The 17740-nt window shown below is 40.7% G+C and overlaps 2 long non-coding RNA genes across 2 annotated transcripts in view; one reads left to right on the top strand and one right to left on the bottom strand.

Moving 5' to 3' along the window:
- LOC132711005 (uncharacterized) overlaps positions 1-17740 on the top strand; it is a 127740-nt gene that overhangs the window by 22842 nt on the left and 87158 nt on the right. The gene's annotated exons all lie outside the window — the stretch shown is intronic.
- Positions 3566-16366, bottom strand: LOC117662953 (uncharacterized). The gene is made up of 3 exons (XR_004590562.2): positions 16203-16366; positions 11237-11280; positions 3566-3862 (listed from the first exon to the last, which is right to left on the bottom strand). It is a non-coding gene; the product is annotated as an uncharacterized LOC117662953 (long non-coding RNA).

The following is a 17740-nucleotide window of genomic DNA, read 5'->3' as shown; positions in this document are numbered from 1 at the left end:
GCCATGGAGGGGAGGGATGGTGTTTTGATAATTTTACTAAAAAAAAATAAAATTAAAAAAAATAAGCTTTTGGTCTTTGTCAGCCAGCCATCACAAGATGCTTATCTATACAGAGAGTGATCAGCCAATTCAGTATGGGCTAAAGTTTGTTTTATAGCACTTCTTGGCTTTATTCATGGTTAGCTCAGGGTCTTACAGAAGTTCTAGAGACCCCAAGACCCTGAGCCGATAGCCAGAGCCCATCTAAAATAGATTAAACCACATCTTGCATAGGTTAAACTTCATCCAATCATCTCTGTTGAACCCCAGCCCCAATCCCTCTTCAATGGCCCTGTTTTGCCCTGTTGGCCATCCAAGAATTGGAGAGAAAAAGGAGCTGTCAAAGGAAGTATTTCCGTGTCAGATCACATTGCCAAAGCTTAACCATCCAGAATACACCTTCTTCAACCTGACAGCAGTGGTCAAGTCCCCCAAATCCCTTATTGCTACTTGCTAGCCAAGGGGGAAGGGACTGGTGATATCATCAAACTGATCAGTACCTGTTGGTGTAGGGCTCATGGAATAACAAATATCTCTGGGAAATGAGTGGGGGGCGGGGGGGTGGGAGGCTTCTCACCTGGTGACTGTGATTGATGGCTTTCCTGCCAGAACCCCAGGAAGAAAATCTGACTGGGTCAAATATGTTTGGGGAAGGCCCAGCTATTGTGGCCAAGCTGTAGGTTATTACTTGAGGAAAGATGATTTACACCAGAGGTCTCCAACCTTGGAAACCTTAAGACTTGTGGTCTTAAAGTTGCCAAGGTTACCTCTGATTTACTAGTTGGATATTTTCCCTCACAACATCTGTCTTTGTAGCCCAAGGCTATAGGATTTGCCATTGTGGAACAAAAGGTGTTTTTGGAAAAGTTAGATTTTTAAATATGGCTGAAAAAGTCAGTGATGGTTATGAATTCAATTTTGTTCAAATCATGATCTAAATAATGTTTTATCATCATCTCAAATCATCACTACTAAATAAACAAAGTTAGCAAGTTATAGCAGTCCTCTAGGCCTCAGCTGTATCCACCAGGTTAAAGTATAATAGTTTCTTAATTCTGTTCAATCCAATGTCGTCTTCTTGATGACTTTTATATCAGATGAAGCAGTTTTATATATCACCATACAAATGATAACAAAGTCCTTTCTGCTGGTGTATAGGTAAAATGGCTAAGTTAAGATGGAACTAAGCTAGTAACCCCAGACTGGTGTTGTGGCCCGCCAGCGGCCTGCACGGATTGTTGTTGATTCCGACGACAAGGAGGCTGGTGTGGTGTCGCGCCAGCAGCCTGCGCAGCCGGCGCTCGAGTCGGACAGTGAGGAGGCTGTAGAAGATGTGGTGCCAGAGGCAGGGATTCAGCCAGGGCCTTCAGAACCTCCAGAGGCTCCTTTAAGTGCAGAGGATGAAGTGGAGGAGCCTCTTCTCAATGCACGGGCACGCAGAGCTGCCAAAAGGCAGGAGTGGTTCCTCAGGAGGAGGTCTCCTCGAGACCTTGGAGCTAATTGGCCACTCCCTTAGCCTATTTAAGTTTGCACGCAGCTTGTAAAAAGCTGCAAGAAACAATGTCGTTCGTTCGCTGATCATTTAGTTTGGATTTTCTTTCCAAACCTTGCTTCTGGGCTTTCTGCCAACACTAGTAAGACTTTATCTTATCTGTGGAATTTCTGGCAGGTTGTTAAGAGCGTTTTATTAACAGCCTGCATTTGCAAAAGACTGCGTTTTGAAGTAAACGGAATTTATTCGAAGTTTGTGTGTGCGGCATTCTTTGGGATCTGTACCTGGGGCAGAACAACTGGGAATGATGTCAAGACTGGGTAGATAAATTTGCTGCTGAAATTTGCTTGTATATCTCAGATAGAACAACAACAACAAGTTACTCAAGCTTCAGTAATGATTGTGGATGGCATTTGGTAGAATCTGTGTTTGAAATTTGAGAGGTAGCAAAAGCTGCTTGACAATTTGGAGACTTTTAGCCTAAGATACTGTACCTATCTGGAGGGCACAAGGTTTGTGTATAGATAGTCCTCGACTTACAATCATTAATGACCGGTCAAAGTTACTACGACACTGAAAAAAGTGACTTATGACCAGTTCTCATATTTAACGACTGTTCCAGCATGCCCATAGTCATATGATCAAATTTTGGGAGCTTGGCAATTGGAATGTATTTACAATGGCTGCAGCATCCTGGGATTGTCATTTGCAAGCTTTCCAGGGAGCTTCTGACGACCACAATCAATGGGAGAAGCCAGATTTGCTTAACAACAACAAAGGTCGTAAAATGTGGCATGATTCCTCTAACAACTGCCTTGCTTAGCAACAGAAATTTTGCATTCAATTTTGGCCAGAAGTCAAGGTTTACCTCTAGTGTGTATCAGGGGTGGGTTCTACTTACCTTTACTACCGGTTCGCAACGGGATTGCGCGTGCACGTGTTTGCTTTGCTCGTGTGCGTGCCTTGCTTTTGCGCATGCGCAGATGATGACATCCGGGTCGGTGGGCGGAGCCTCCCGCCAATTTTACTACCAGTTCTTGCAAACCGGTCAGAACCAGGGGCAACCCACCACTGGTATGTATCTGTGTGTCATTTTTCATATGAAAAAAAACTAACCCCATTGAACAAATACAAACCATCACGGGAACTAAAAATTTCAGCCTGTGACAGGACTTTTATTTCAGTTAAACACTGAACTTAATGTAGTGCAATGCAGAGAGACAATCTGGTGTTATGGTTAAAAGTGACAGGCTCGAAACTGGAAAACAGTGAGTGCTAATCCTGCCTTAAGGACAAAGTAAGCTGAACGACTTGGGTAAGGCAATTTCTTGTTCCCCAGTAGAAGAAAACAGCAAGTCACTTCTGAAAAGGTTGCCAAGAAAACAACAGAACTAATTTAAGCAGCCCCCAGCTAATCAATATTGACTTTACACCCTCTCCCAAAAAGTACAAAATAAAATAAATAATAATAATAGAGCAACCTGATCATAACAGCAGTAATTGGTAATAGATTTGCTATGTTAACCACTCCAGCATGACTCAAAATAATTTTCCGTAGTTGAGCCTTAAGAATTTCTAACTCATCAATTTCCTGTTGGAGCGCTCATTTAAAATTCTTTCTGTAAGAACGACAGCTTTCAGCTCAGCACTGGAGCGTCCTTGGAGCCTGAAAAATTATCCTGCTGGTTCTTATATGTATATACATTTGTTTCGTTTATATCCTGTCTTTCTGCATAGAGCAGCCTAGATGGCTAACAGCTGTAATAATAATGCAGATACAATAAACCGAAAGTCAATAACTAGCTTTGAAGTCGGATTTATATCCACCTATTCTATTTTGCCATAAAATAAAATACCCAAAATACAGAAGTGTGTAATACAGAACTTGCAGTAACCTACAAGAGCCCAGCATGTTCATCTCTGTTTTGGAAAAATGCCATTTAAAAAAAAAAAAATCTTAATACCGTCTGTGTGTGTATGTGTAGTCTCTGTATATGTAAATACTTTTACAAATCAGTCCATACTTCACACATCTGATGGAATGGGACTTTTTTCTCCAAATGCGTGTACCATAATAAATACATTAATCTTTCCAAGTTGCCACAAGGCTCATTTGGTGCAATTCTGTTTCTCCAAGCATTCGCTCAAAACTTGTTTTGGAAATATGATTTCAATGGAAATCATCTCTGGCCACTAGATGGCAGCATGGCTCCATGGATGGAATAACAAGGTTTGGACAGCCTGTTGCTTGGGCATTCATTCACTCCTTCAAGCACCCTGGTATCTGGGGCACTCATTCATTGTTCCTGGGGCACAATTGGCAGAACATTCCTGGATCGAAATAAACACACTTTATGAGAGTCTTGCTATTGGAAACATTTCTGCAGCTTCTCTCTCTCTCCCAGCCCCCAAAACCCGTTTCTCTTTCTATGACTTCTCAGCTGGGAACTTTCAAGCCTTAATACTATTTTATGTAGCCTGGCCTATTCCCAGGATTCCAACAGATTAAGTGCATTGTGAAAAAGAGATTATGAGTCACTTAGGGCTAGGCACTTGTTCTAATCTTGGATCTGGCGAAGGGCATACGAAGGGAAATTTCTTCCTTTCACCTTTCCTGGATCCCTTGTCTTTCAAGAAAAATAGCCCCCTTGCCCCATTCTTACATTCCTATTTGTGGCTAAAAGCGATATTACTGTACTTCCTATATCATATCTATTCTTCTCTAACTCTGCTTCCCCCCCCCCTCCTCCCAATAATTGATATGCTCTCTGTAAATTCATTCACAGTCTCTCCAGATGCCTTTTTGAAGTTAAGAAATCCTGTTAGTGAATTAAGTCTGGAATATCCCTGAATCTGGCAGAAACATTTTGCCCTGGTTCTCAGCAAGAGAATCCATCAGAACTTTTTGGAATACTGTAGAAATGTATGGAAGTAATTGGAATTGGAATCTAATTTTTTTTAAAAAATAACATGAACTGCAGTTTTAAAAGTTGGAGAAGACTATGGCACAAAAAGTAAACAAACCACTCCTCCCTTTGCAGACTTTGTGTAATCTTTCCTGGCATGGCTCTTTCTTTCTTTCTTTCTTTCTTTCTTTCTTTCTTTCTTTCTTTCTTTCTTTCTTTCTTTCTTTCTTTCTTTCTTTCGTTCTCTCTCTCTCTCTCTCCTTCCTCCCTCCCTCCCTCCCTCCCTTCCTTTCTCTCTCCCTTCCCTTCCCTTCCCTTTCTCCTTTCCTTCCCGTTCCCCTTTCTCCCCTCCCCTCCCCTTCCCTCCCCTCCTCTCCCATTCCCTTCCCTTTCCTATTGCAGTATGAAATTCTAGCTCTCTAACTGCATGAGAATCCTGTGCAACGCCCTCTGCCCATTTGCATTTGGCCATTGCTCAAATGTTGCTGGAGTGACCACCCCGTCTGTACTGGCTGATGTCCAGGAAGCTCAGCTTTGTTGTGTGATCATGCAAAAGTCATTCATCCTTTTTTTTGTCTTGAGGACTGTCAGAAAAGGAGGCTCGGTTGAATAGATTAATTTATATAGAGAAGTTTCCTGTTTGGGCCATTTGCAAACATCCTGCTTTCCTGAACAATGTGAGAGACAAATGTCTTGAGGACATGGCTTTTAAATAGGGAATTGCAACAGTCCAGCTTCTGGACTGACATATTTAAAATGTGGAGGGAAATGGAGAAACAGGTTGCATGTTTGAATCGTGCAACCATTTTTTTTTTTTTTAAAAGCCTCCTTAATTAATTTTGGGGAGCTAATTTATTTATTGCTTTATTCCACTCCTTCTCCCCTCATGAAACAAGACAAATGTAGATAGATTTTCCAGGGATCTGCTATAGCTTGCCACCAGATCCACATAAGAACTGAACATTTACCAATAGAGAAACCTAGAAAAAGCCTTATCTTCAGGGGAAGAAAATGCATGGAGATTTCCTTCCTTCCTTCCTTCCTTCCTTCCTTCCTTCCTTCCTTCCTTCCTTCTTCTTTCCTTCCTTCTTTCTTTCTTTCCTTCTTTCTTTCCCTTGTTTCTTTAGTGGGTGGATTGTTAGACATCATCAGGCTACGATTATTAAGCCAAAAGTGGCCATCTATGTGGAGGTAACAGGGCATCTGTGCAAAGAACATAGATGCCGGTTCTCTAGGGTTGAGCCTTACTACACAGCTTACTATGCAGTTAAAAGAAGACATACTAAATCTAAACATAAAACAAGAATCCTAAGCATAAGGAAGTAAAACTTAAATACAGATGGGCCTCCATTTCTGTCTCTACTACTTTTTCTCTCTCTGGAAGATGAAAACATAATAATTGCACTTAATTATATTCTGCTTTTTAAGCTACGCATCCTCAGGAATCAGCCTTTCAAACAATATAAATAAATTGCTAATAAAACTGCAGTAACCATGCACCAACAAAGCAATCTCCTTCCCCCCCTTCCCCCACCAAGTAGTAGGATCCTGCCCAATTTTCTTAGGATGGGAAGAGAGTGAATCCAACCACCATTTTTGGTTTTGGGAGATCATCTTGTCTGCCTCCAATCTCCTCACTTGGGGATGTTTCCCACAGTACAGGGGGCTCTGCAATTGTTGAATGCATAATAGAAAATGAAAAAAAGGAAAAGAAAAGAAAAAAAGAAAAGAAAAGAAAAGAAAAGAAAAGAAAAGAAAAGAAAAGAAAAGGAGTCTAGTAAAAAGTGAAAGGTGAAAGGGGGAGAACTTAGTTTTCAAACATGGGCCAGAGCTGTAGAGAGCCTTTCAATGTATTCACTGTTCCCAATTGGCTAGTAAATGGTTTGCTCTCCTTTGGGAACAACACATTTCTACTTTCTAAGGGAGAGTCAAAAGAAATGTATTATTCACCCCTGAGCTGCCTTAGAATTGTTCCCTTTTTTTTATTCTTCTGACCTAGTTATGTAGCGCATCAGTCTAGGGTGGGATTGACAGTAGAATGAGGACTGTCCCTATTATTTCTTTTCAGCCATAAGGGGTGCAGTTGGGGGGAAGCAAACTCAATCTGCTCTCTTCCTCCCCACGCACCCTCAGCCCAAGAGTTTGCAAACAAAAAGGAAACAAAATCTATTATACTCCAGGGAATAAATCTCTTATAAAAACCTTTCTTTCTTTCTTTCTTTCTTTCTCTCTTTCTTTCTTTCTTTCTTTCTTTCTTTCTTTTTTTCTTTTTCTCTCTTTCTTTCTTTCTTTCCTTCCTCTCCTCTCCTCCCCCCTCCCCCTTTTTCTCTCGTTCTTTCTTTCTTTCTCCTCTCCTTCCTTCTCTCCTCCCTCCCTCCCTCTCTTTCTTTCTTTCTCTCTCTCTTTCTTTCTCTCCTTCCTCTCCTCTCCTTGCTACTCTCCTCCTCCCTCCCTCCCTTCTTTCTTTTTTCTTTCTTTCTTTCTCTCATTCTTTCTTTCTTTCTCCTCCCTCTCCTCTCCTTCCTCCTCTCCTCCCTCCCTCCCTCCCTTTCTTTCTTTCTCTTTCGTTCTCTCCTTCCTCTCCTCTCCTTGCTCCTCTCCTCCCTCCCTCCCTCCTTTCTTTCTTTCTTTTTCTTTTTCCTTCTCTTTTTCTTTCTTTTATTCATTCTTTCTTTCTTTTTCTCCTTCCTCTCCCCTCCTTGCTCCTCTCCTCCCTCCCTCCTTTCTTTCTCTCTCTCTCTCTCTCTCTCTCTCTCTCTCTCTCTCTCTCTCTCTCTCTCTCTCTCTTTCTTTCTTTCTTTCCTTTTCTTTCTCTCCCCCCCCCAACTTTTGCTAGAAGAACAAACAGGAGCAGTTACCACTTCCTCTCAAGTTGTAAACAAAACCAGCTCTGCTTCTCCAGGGGAAATCTTTGCCAAGAGGTTTTCCCTTCTGATTGTTTGAGCTTTCAGGCTCTGATTAGAATTTTGCAAGCAGCCAGGACTGTGACAGCCCAGTTTCGGGAACAAGCTGTAATTCTCACAGCTTATGCGGAGGCTCTCCTCCAGCTTCCCCCTTTATCTCTGTTTGCTTGCCATTAAACTTGAATCTTAACTCTTTGTGCAAGTACGTCTTGTAGTTGAGTTTTACAGTAACTAGTTGATAGGCAAAAATCTTGATCATAGACCTTTGTCTTCCTTTATTAGAGAATTACTGCCTTGGAGTATGATAGATTTTGCTTCCATTTTGGGAATTAGGTCATGCCAAAGCATACTGCCACGGATTTGGAAGTGTCTGGTGGTTCTTCTTTCACAAAAGTCTAAACTGGAGGTTTTGGGGAACCTCTTAATGTTCAGATAGGAACTATAGTTCCTCTCAGCCTCAGAGATAGTGGGAACTAATTTCTGGAGGCTAAACTTTTTTATTCTGACAGGCTAAAGATCATTTAGAGAAGGAAGATTCACAGAGGGCCAAACAAAAGATCAGCAAAGTGTTGAACCTATTTGGCAGGTTGGTATAACTGTGGGAATGTAATAACCTTTTAGGAGTGAAAATGTTAATTTTGCATTATTTTCGTTTTGTGCTTTTGAAACCCAGCTTCTTTAAAATTCAGCCCTAATTTTCAAAAGCTTGGCTTGATACCCAGAAAATGTGCTGTTCCCCCCCCTCCCCCCCCCAAAAAAGTCAATGTTTCCCCCAAGAAGGAATTAGGCTGTTTTTATTCTTAATATTATTTTTTCTTAGCCAAGTGTGCTCCATGATTGTAATTCCCAGATTTAGAATAACAGAATAACAGAGTTGGAAAGGACTTTGGAGGTTTCTAGTTCAACTCCAAGCTCTGGCAGGAGAACCTATACCATTCTAGACAAATGGCTAGCCAATCAATTCTTAAAAGCCTCAAGTGATGGAGTACTCACAACCCCTGGAGGCAAGCTGTTCCACTAATTAATTGTTCTGACAGGAAATTTCTCCTTATTTCTAGGTTGTATCTTTCTCATATCCTTCTCTTCATTAGACTAGACATACCCAGTTCCTTCAACTGTTCATTGTATGTTTTAGTCTCTAGTTCCCTAGTCATCTTTGTTGTTCTTTTCTGTACTCTTTCTAGAGTCTCAACATCTTTTTTATAGTATGGGTATCACAGGGATGGGTTCTACTTACCTTTACTACCGGTTTGGAACGGGGCCGCGTGCTTGCGCTTCTGCACATGCGCAGAAGCTTCCTGATGATGTCTGGGTTGGTGGGCGGAACCTCCCGCCAGTTTTACTACCGGTTCTTGCGAACCGGTCTGAACCGAGGGCAACCCACCACTAAGATATCAAAACTGGATGCAGTATTCCAAGTGTGGGTCTTACAATGGCAATATTATTCTCATCTAACAAGAGTACTACATTGACTAGAAATTCTGGCGGCTGCCATTGGAAATGGCAGCTTGGGGGCTGCAAATATTGCTTTCTCTATGATGTAGTGAACAGGGTGGTCCCAAAACAGCATCATGAACTTGAGGATTTCTTATGGTTTTCTTGGATATGGAATGAAATGAGAGTTGTTTGCCCCTACTCATAATCGCTTCCAGATCTGTACGAATCACTAAAGATCTGAAAACTTTCACAAAACTTTGGGTATGTGCAATTTGAGCACAAATTCCCATTAGGGATGATTTTAAGGAAATTAACAAGAGGTTTCAACTCCTTTTTTTTGGTTAACAATGGCAACAACTGAGGTTTTATTCTTTGTCTAAAAGATAGTAAATAAGAAAGTTTAGGAGAGAAAAGAAGGAATGAATTTTTGCATAGAAGAACAGTGAGTCTGGACAGGCTATCCTGTGTTGTTGACTCATCTTTTGCACCAATCTCTCAGTGTGGTTCAGTCCCTAACTGACCCCAGGAAACACACAAAACGTTTCCACCCTCTGAACTTCAATGTACAAACTTTGGGATATATGTTCTAAATGGGAAGGTAGGCAGATTATTTTAAGTGGTTCAAGAGATAGCTTTCTGTAGCCCATTAGAAGATGTTAAAGCTTGTTGCGCTATAAATACATATATCAGTAATGTAAGATATGTTATGGATAGAACATTATAAGCTACACTCAGCTTGCTTACTGGATGAAATATACCCTTGCATAATCTTTGGTGCTGAGACTGGTTGAAAGAGGTTGAATCTCTGCTCACTTCTTGGGGTAGATGGAGTGATGGGTCAAAAGTCCTATCTTTTTGATTCAGTAATAGTGAACAAAAGTTACAACCAGAAGGTTCCAATTTCATCTTCAGAGAGGATGGGTAGTGGGCAGGAAAAGTATTCCAAAAGTATATGCATAAAATCTTCCTTCTTCCTGATAGCATTTACTCTTACCAGCCTGAAACTACAGATGTACCTATGGTATCAGCTGTCACCGAACCTGAAGTTTTAGGCTTATCTTTTTTTTTTTTGTTTTTTTGTTTTTTGCTGCAAGCAATTTCAGTCACCAACTTCCAACCAATTGGCAATTTTGCTTCTCCAGCAATTACCAACTGGGCCATCAATCCATGGAACAAGCAGAAATTAAACACTTCATAATGCTTTTTAATTTTTGCAGTAGACTGAAGAGATCGACTTTGAAACACATTTTGTAGGGCAGGAGGGATTTTTGGAAATATAGATTGTAATACGTTCATTTGCCAAATTTATTTTGTACCCCATGTGTGTAATTCAGTTTAAGAGATATTTATGGAACGAAAAGAACAGTTCCCATCCCACACATATATTGTTAAAAAATTATTTTGGGCAGTAGGTTCATCCAACACTTCTGAGACTTAGATTACGTGTGTGTGTGTGTGTGTGTGTGTGTGTGTGTGTGTGTGTGTGTGTATATACATTGTTGTTTCTGTTCTTACATTATGTTTTGGAAATTACTGTATGAAATCATCCAGTGATAACATATAATCCCAGACAGTAGGCGTTGGTGGGTAGGAGGGAAGGCAAGGAAAACTTGTGAAGTCTGGAAAGCATTTGGCAGGATTTCCAAGAAAGGTACCCCATTATAAAGTATAGCAATTTAACTAGGTTAAAGGGAGGGCTGCTAAAACCAATTTGTGGCTGTGCATTGTGTTGCCGTGTGACCAAGTCCAAGTGGGCCACTACAGAAGCAGCTTTTCCTGTTAGTGATCAGAACCAAAACTGAGCATGGTTGAATTATGTGTGTGGATTGGAGAAAGGGAGCTGTGGAAAAACAGAAAGAATTTGCTTTCCTTTACAAAGAAAGTACCAGCACTGGGGGAAGAGAGTGAGAGAGAAAAAGAAGAGCTGAGTGATTGACAGTTCTCTCTTCTAATCATAGAAAATGGTGATCCTGGCAAAGAATGGACTTGCTGTGAAGGGATAATAGAACAAAGATGGACAATCTAAGGCCAGGTTGTGCCTCTACACTCCTGCCTCTTGCCCCAGATATTAGCGTATTTCTGAAGTCCTCAAAACTCCTCAAGAGATCAGGGCAATGGTGAAATCCAATTTTTTTTTCCAACGGTTCTGTGGGCGTGGCTTGGTGGATGTGGTGTGGCTTGATGGGTGTGGCTTGGTGGGCGTGGCAGGGGAAGAATACTGCAAAATCTCCATTCCCACCCCACTCCAGGGGAAGGATACTGCAAAATCCCCATTCCCTCCCCACTCTGAGGCCAGCCAGAGGTGGTATTTGCTGATTCTCCAAACTACTCAAAATTTCCGCTACCAGTTCTCCAGAACCTGTCAGAACCTGCTGGATTTCACCCATGGATCAGGGCCAAATTTGAGAAACAATAACCTATAATCTAATCTTCCCTATAAAAAAAGAAGATATTTGTACCTACTCGTTGTGGGTATCATTGCCCTCTGTAGTTTCTCAAGGCCCTAAAAAAGTGAAAAAGATAAAATTTTAAAAGCAGCCCCTAAAGAAAAAGTAGTGGCCTACTTTTGGCCGAATGAGATTTGGGGGACCCCTGATTACAGCCATGGATTATATATTCAAAATGTGAATCAAAGCCACATAAGGCATAAAACGTATCTTCCTGTTTTCTGGTCTTTCCAGCCAATCTTTATGCTAACTTCCAAGACTTTACCTCAATATCCTCACCCCCATCCCATTTTGAATCTCTTCCTTCACATTCTGTCCCTTGTTTAGGACGGGTGTTGACAAATTATGGATCATGAAATCTGTCTCGATATGTATGACTCTCCTTGAGCTCCTAGTACCAGATCAGGCTGTGTGAAGAACCCATGTGCTGGTACCATCTTTCAACAGCTTTGTACATAGTCTTGCACTAACTCCGGTTGTCCCTGAGGACTTCTCAATGCCTTTCATTTTCCCCTTTTCCGATGGTGGTTCTTTCTGGGCTTCTTTCGAGGTAGGTGCGTGTCTTGTTGAGACTATTAGCCTGAGGTTCCAAATTTCTCAACCTGAGCCATTGGGAGTGAGTTCTGACAGTCACCAAGTGTTAGGTGTGGGAAGTTGGCTTGCCCAGTGGCCACATACAGCTGGCTTGCCGCCATCATGGTTGTCTGCTCTGTCCCAACAAGCTAACAGTGGCTTGTCCGGGCAGAGTGAGAGCCTGAGCTGGTAATTTTAGTCAGGAGAGTGTGTGAGTGTGACATAAAACCATGTCTTGATTTAGGAGCTCCTGGCCCCACAAAATATAAGAATCCCTGCTTTCGGAACTGGGTTTCGTTTGTTGGTACTCTAGTTTGTCAGCTACTCTTTTGTCTTGCCAGAACATACTGTAGTTGTAAGAGACAGTTTCATTTCCTATTCCTTCTCCCGCTCTTATTTTGGCCCCAGTTATTATGTTAGCTTTTATTTTGAATCACGTTTTGTATTTGTTCTCCAGTTCTATTAGTGTGTCAGTAGAAATTTATTATTATAATGATAGGCTTTTCTGTTCTGCCTTGCTGTATTCTGGGTAGCTTACAGCCTTTATACCTCGGTGTGTCTGTCTGTGTGATTTTTATATTTTTATATTATGCACGTGGTGAAGCAGCAGGAAAGTGTTTTTGTGTCCTTTAAAGTGTTTTTGTGTCCTTTTGTGTCCCTCTTGCTTTATACAGAGTGATGAGCCTGACTAACAAAGGACAAACAATTTATGCGTACTGAGTTTGTACATTAAAATAAAAAAAAAAACTCTCCTGACCTTCTTAAAGGGCCTCCCCTCTGTGGGTACGTGGGCATTTAGGCTGTAGCTTCCTCATAGTCTTGTTGTACAGACAGCCAAGTTGCTTTTCTTATTGATGATTTCCTGGCAAGCCTCTCTTATCCCAAAGGGTTTTAAAAAAGACTCTTTTCCTGCTTCAAAATGATTAAATCTGACAAGCTATAAATCCTGCCTTCAGTTGAGTAGCTTGAGGAAGGAGGAACATAAAACCCAGCAAATGCTAGGAAACAGAGATGGAGGGTGAATTTATTGTGAAGTTAAAAATCACTGGCTCCTTCCCGCCTCTGCTCTCCAGTAAAACTGGCCTTTCCAAATTCAACTGAGCAGAACTCATAAAGCCCAAGAGAGGCAAATTAGGCAAAAGGCAGGGAACGTGAGGAGTGGGGATGTGTTACTTGGAAGGTCCTTTCCTCCCTTCTCAGTCGGTACATTTGCACAGAGGCTAAATAGCTATTCCTACCTATTGGAAGCCAGAACATGTTGATGGGAAAAGTTGAAGAAGCTTCAACCAAATTTACTAACATTACTCACTCTTGCATTGAAATACTGGTAGTCCTCAATTTACAATACTTCATTTAGTGGCGTTACAACGGCACTGAAAAAAGTCACTTAATACCATTTTTCACACTTAACAACCAAACATTTCCATGGTCAAGTGATCAAAATTCAGATGTTTGGCAATTGACTCGTATTTATGACGGTTGCAGTGATTCCAAGGTCAAGTAATCACCTTTTGTGACCTTCTGACAAGCAATGTCAATGGGGAAGTCAGATTCACTTAACAACCATGTTGTTACCTTACAACTGCAGTAATTCAGTTAACAACTGGTGGCAAAAAAGGTCATAAAATGGGGCAAAACTCACTTGACAAATGTCTCGCTTAGCAACAGAAATTTTGGGCTCAATTGTGGTCATAAGTTGAGGACTTTATTATTATTATTATTATTATTATTATTATTATTATTATTATTATTATTTATTTATTTATTTATTTTCAGTGCACAATGTATGTACAATGAGATTGGTTGAGGTCCCTCAGGACTTATCTGTACATAGTGCTGGTGCCAGATAAATAATGATTAATGAAACATTATGGGCCTGAAGGGTTTCCCCTCTATTTCCCTTATGAATCTGGCAGCTGCAGAGTGGAGGAGAAGAGCATCTTTCTGAAGAGCCTTGGTAGTACAGGGGTTTAAGGCACCCTGTTATTAAGCTGATTAAGACCAGCTGCCTGCAATTACTGCAGGGTTCGAATCTCGCCAAGGCTCAAGGTTGACTCAGCCTTCCATCCTTTCTAAGGTAGGTGAAATGAGGACCCAGTTGTGGGGGCAATAAGCTGACTTTGTATAAATATACAAAAGGATGAAGGCTATTGCTGAGCACATTGTAAGCCGCCCTGAGTCTTCGGAGAAGGGCGGCATATAAATCAAATTTAAAAAAAAAAAAAAAAAAAGATGCATTTTTCCTATGGAAAGCACGAGGTTGCGATGGTAAATCTGGAAATGGGAGTTCAGCGTGACAATCTCCGTAGCCACACCCTTAAGAGGAATCCTTAATTACATCCCCAGGAGATAGATTTTATTTTTCTATTATTTATGCCCAGTGAGCTAATTTACTTGTCTGCTTTAGCACACATCATTTGCCATTGCATAAAGGATTGTAACTGCAGTCGGCCTCTTCTCAAATGTTTCCCATTGACCTGGGGAAATCAAGGCAGGGAGTGGGGGAGGGGGGCAGGACCTCTCAGCTTCTTTTTATTGTTTGGACCAGGAAAGGTTAAAAGGGTCTTTGGCTTACAGTTATAGATAGAACTATAGATATTTTGTCTACTACCTTGTCCGCATTGCAGATATTGCAAGTGCTGGCAGTTGTTCTCATTACTCTTGATAAACTTTCCTAATTTGTAGAAATGGATGATGGAGTAAATGAAATGTTCTGATGATCAACTGGATAAGGCTCAGAACAGCAGTAAGGCAAACACACTTCCGTCACAAACATAGTTAAGCATCTTCACAAAGCTGTGTGATTTGAGAAGCCACCCCTTTTTGGAAATAGGATAGGATATCCTAACAGGATATTCAAAATCCCCAAACTGCAGATTGTACCACACCATTCCTAAAAGGACAAGTAGCACGAAAGAATTGAATTACTAAAAATGTAGTATAAAAATTACTAAATTACTCAATGTATTTGGCTTTTATGTGTAGGTATTAAAGTGTGCTAGTTTCTATTGTTCTGAGGGCAGAGTTAATTTTGCATGATTAAAACACACTACAGCAGAATGCTGAAAACCCTTTAACTTTGGAGAAATTGGCACCAACTTTTTCTGCAAAGAGAATTCAGTATGTGGTAACTCTGAGATTTGCCATGTAGTGGAGTTCTGTTGCAGAACTGCCACAGAACTAGGCAAAGATGGAACTACCGAGGACCTGTCTTTGCACTAGGATTGTATATAAATGTTATTATTTCTTTATTACATTTTATCCTGCCTTTATCATTTTATAAGTAATTCAAGACGGCAAACATTCATAATACTCCTTCCTCCTCTTTTTCTTCACAACAATAATCCTGTGAACTGGTTGAGCTGAGAGAGAATCATTGGTCATACAGCTAAGGTGGGATTGGAACTCACTGTCTCTCAATTTCCTAACTTCCTTCCCTCCTTATACCAAGGAAACCTCTGTCCTCGATTCCAGAAGGTAGATCTCAGAGCCTAAGCAAAACTGTTGGGTATAGAACTTCATCTTGATGATATCTTCTTGGACAACGAGAAATCTTCCACATTCAACAGACTGAAGACCTCTCACTCTCGCATTGGAACTGCAGTTACTGGAAGCTTTGATTCTTTAAATTCCTTCACTTTTCCAGAATGTGGGGGAGGAAGTGGCATCCACATGAAATGTTTTCATAACCTCTTTGAGTATCCTGGGCTTAACAGCTGAGCAAAGTGGCAGTGAGCATGCTGGACACAAGGCATTTCATTGTTGTAATTTATGACAGGTTATATTTGCTTAATTTGATTTGTTTCTCTTTGTAGCTGACCATCTACAATTATAATCGCTATTGAATCAATTTTAAGCAAACATTGCATTTGTTCAACAATGGGCCAACTGATGCCAAAAACACTATCCTCAATCTTTGCTGGCAGTCATCTCCCTCAACCCGAAATTCTGTTGGTCGGGAGTCTGCCACCCACATGATGCTTCTTTTTCTTCTTCCTTTTTTAAAGCTGTTGGTTTCCAAAGATATCACCCAAATTCCAAACTTTTCTGGGCTGAATGTTCCAAATTCTTTGAGGGAAGGTACAGAATGAAGAAATAACACTGACACATGTCACCATGTTCTTGAGCAGTTTGGAGAACCAGTGCCTAACTAGTGGTTAAGGCACCAGGCTAGAAACTAGGAATCTGTGAGTTCTAGTCCCATTTTAGGCATGAAAGTTGGCTGAGTGACTTTGAGCTACTCACTTTCTCTCAGCCCAACCCACAAGCACTTGTGGAAAAAACTTGTGGAAAAAATAGGAGGAAGGGTTATTAGGTATATTCACCACCTTGAGTTATTTATAAAAATAATAAAGGGGGTAAATAAATAAATCCCCAAATTCGTAAATGAAGTACAAGGCACAACCATCAAGCCCTGTCCCAGGATACCACTGAAGCAGATCTTCATTGTGGCTTTGACTGCATCAAACTGACTCTTGATGCTCTGAATATCTTGATGTGTTTGGTCTTGTGGGCAAAGTACGTGTTTGAGCAAGCTCTCTTCCCTTTCCCTGCTCTGCTCCCATAGCGTGAAACAAGCCTGTGAAAATGGAAAATGCTGTTGAAAACGGCGGCTGTTTCAATAAAGAATTTGAAAGATGGAAATCTTCCCTCACGTTAAATGCTTTTGTTTTCAGCTTCCAGAGATAATAATTCCATTATTTGATGCACTGCAAGGGAAGAGTGCTTTCTTCGCACATTTGTATTGCTGGCAAAATAGAGACTTCTAGAATGAGAGTGGCAGGCTTCAAAAAGCTAGGAGTGAATGAAACAGTGCATTGAAACTAGTGAATTGTTCAGTACTCTCATTTAGAAAAATATTTCTGCCTTCTGTTGCAAGGTCTGAGGGACAAATCATATCAGGAGAGAGTGGAGGAGCTGAATATGTACAGCCTGGAAGACAGAAGTGAAAAGGGATGGACATGATTGAAACCTTTAAATATATTAAAGGTGGGATAAGGTTCTAGAAGGCAGCTTTTTTCAATATTAAGCAAAAATCAAGAATGGAGGGCATAACCTCAGACTGGCAGGAAGGAAGTAACGTTAGAAAGCATTACTTCACAGAAAGAGTAGTGGAAGCTTGGAACCAACTTCCAGTGGGGGTAGTGGGTCAATCATTAGTAACTGAGTTTAAACATGCTTGAAATAAACACATGTTCATCATCTGACAAAAAAAATAACAACAACAACAAGATCGAGTTGCCAAAAAAATACATTGGAAGCTTTGCCAGAAGTTTGGGTTCGAATGCAGCAAAAATAACTGGGAATACGAAATTGACAAAAGTTCTTGAAAATAAACAGGTCAAGATCTTGTGGGAGTTTCGAATCCAAATAGACAGACATCTGGCCCACAACACACCTGACATCACTATTGTGGGAAAGAAAAAAAGTCTGGTTCATTGATATTGCAATACCAGGTGATGCACGAATTGAAGAGAAAGAACTAGAAAAATAACGAAATACCGCAATCTGCAAATTGAAGTTTAGTGACTGTGGAGGAAGAAATTAATAGTTGTACCTATTACCTATTGTAATAGGAGCCCTTGGAGCAATACCCAAAGGGTTGCCTAGATACATGGAAATTTTGAACTTATCAGACCTGAATATTCTGATTTTGCAAAAAAACCACCTTACTCAAAACTGCCTATATACTCAGACGTTACCTTAACAGCTCTTAGGACTTGAACTGTTAAGTTTTTACCAGTCCAAGACTGTGAATTGAATTGAAGATTAAATCTTAAATAATAATAATAATAATAATAATAATACTTCAAAGGGCAGACTTGATGGACCTCTAGGTCTTTTTCTAACATCTGTTTTCTACATATCTATTATCAGTGGCTCCTGGCTTGTGGCCAAAGGATAGGAGTGGAAGTGGTGTTATCGCTGGAAAGATCTTGGTTA

Source organism: Pantherophis guttatus, chromosome 2 (assembly GCF_059756535.1).
Source record: "Pantherophis guttatus breed Tessera chromosome 2, ASM5975653v1, whole genome shotgun sequence".
Classification (NCBI taxonomy): domain Eukaryota; kingdom Metazoa; phylum Chordata; class Lepidosauria; order Squamata; family Colubridae; genus Pantherophis; species Pantherophis guttatus.
The sequence above is the reverse complement of the archived record's forward strand: the minus strand, read 5'-3'. Positions and strand labels throughout refer to the sequence as shown.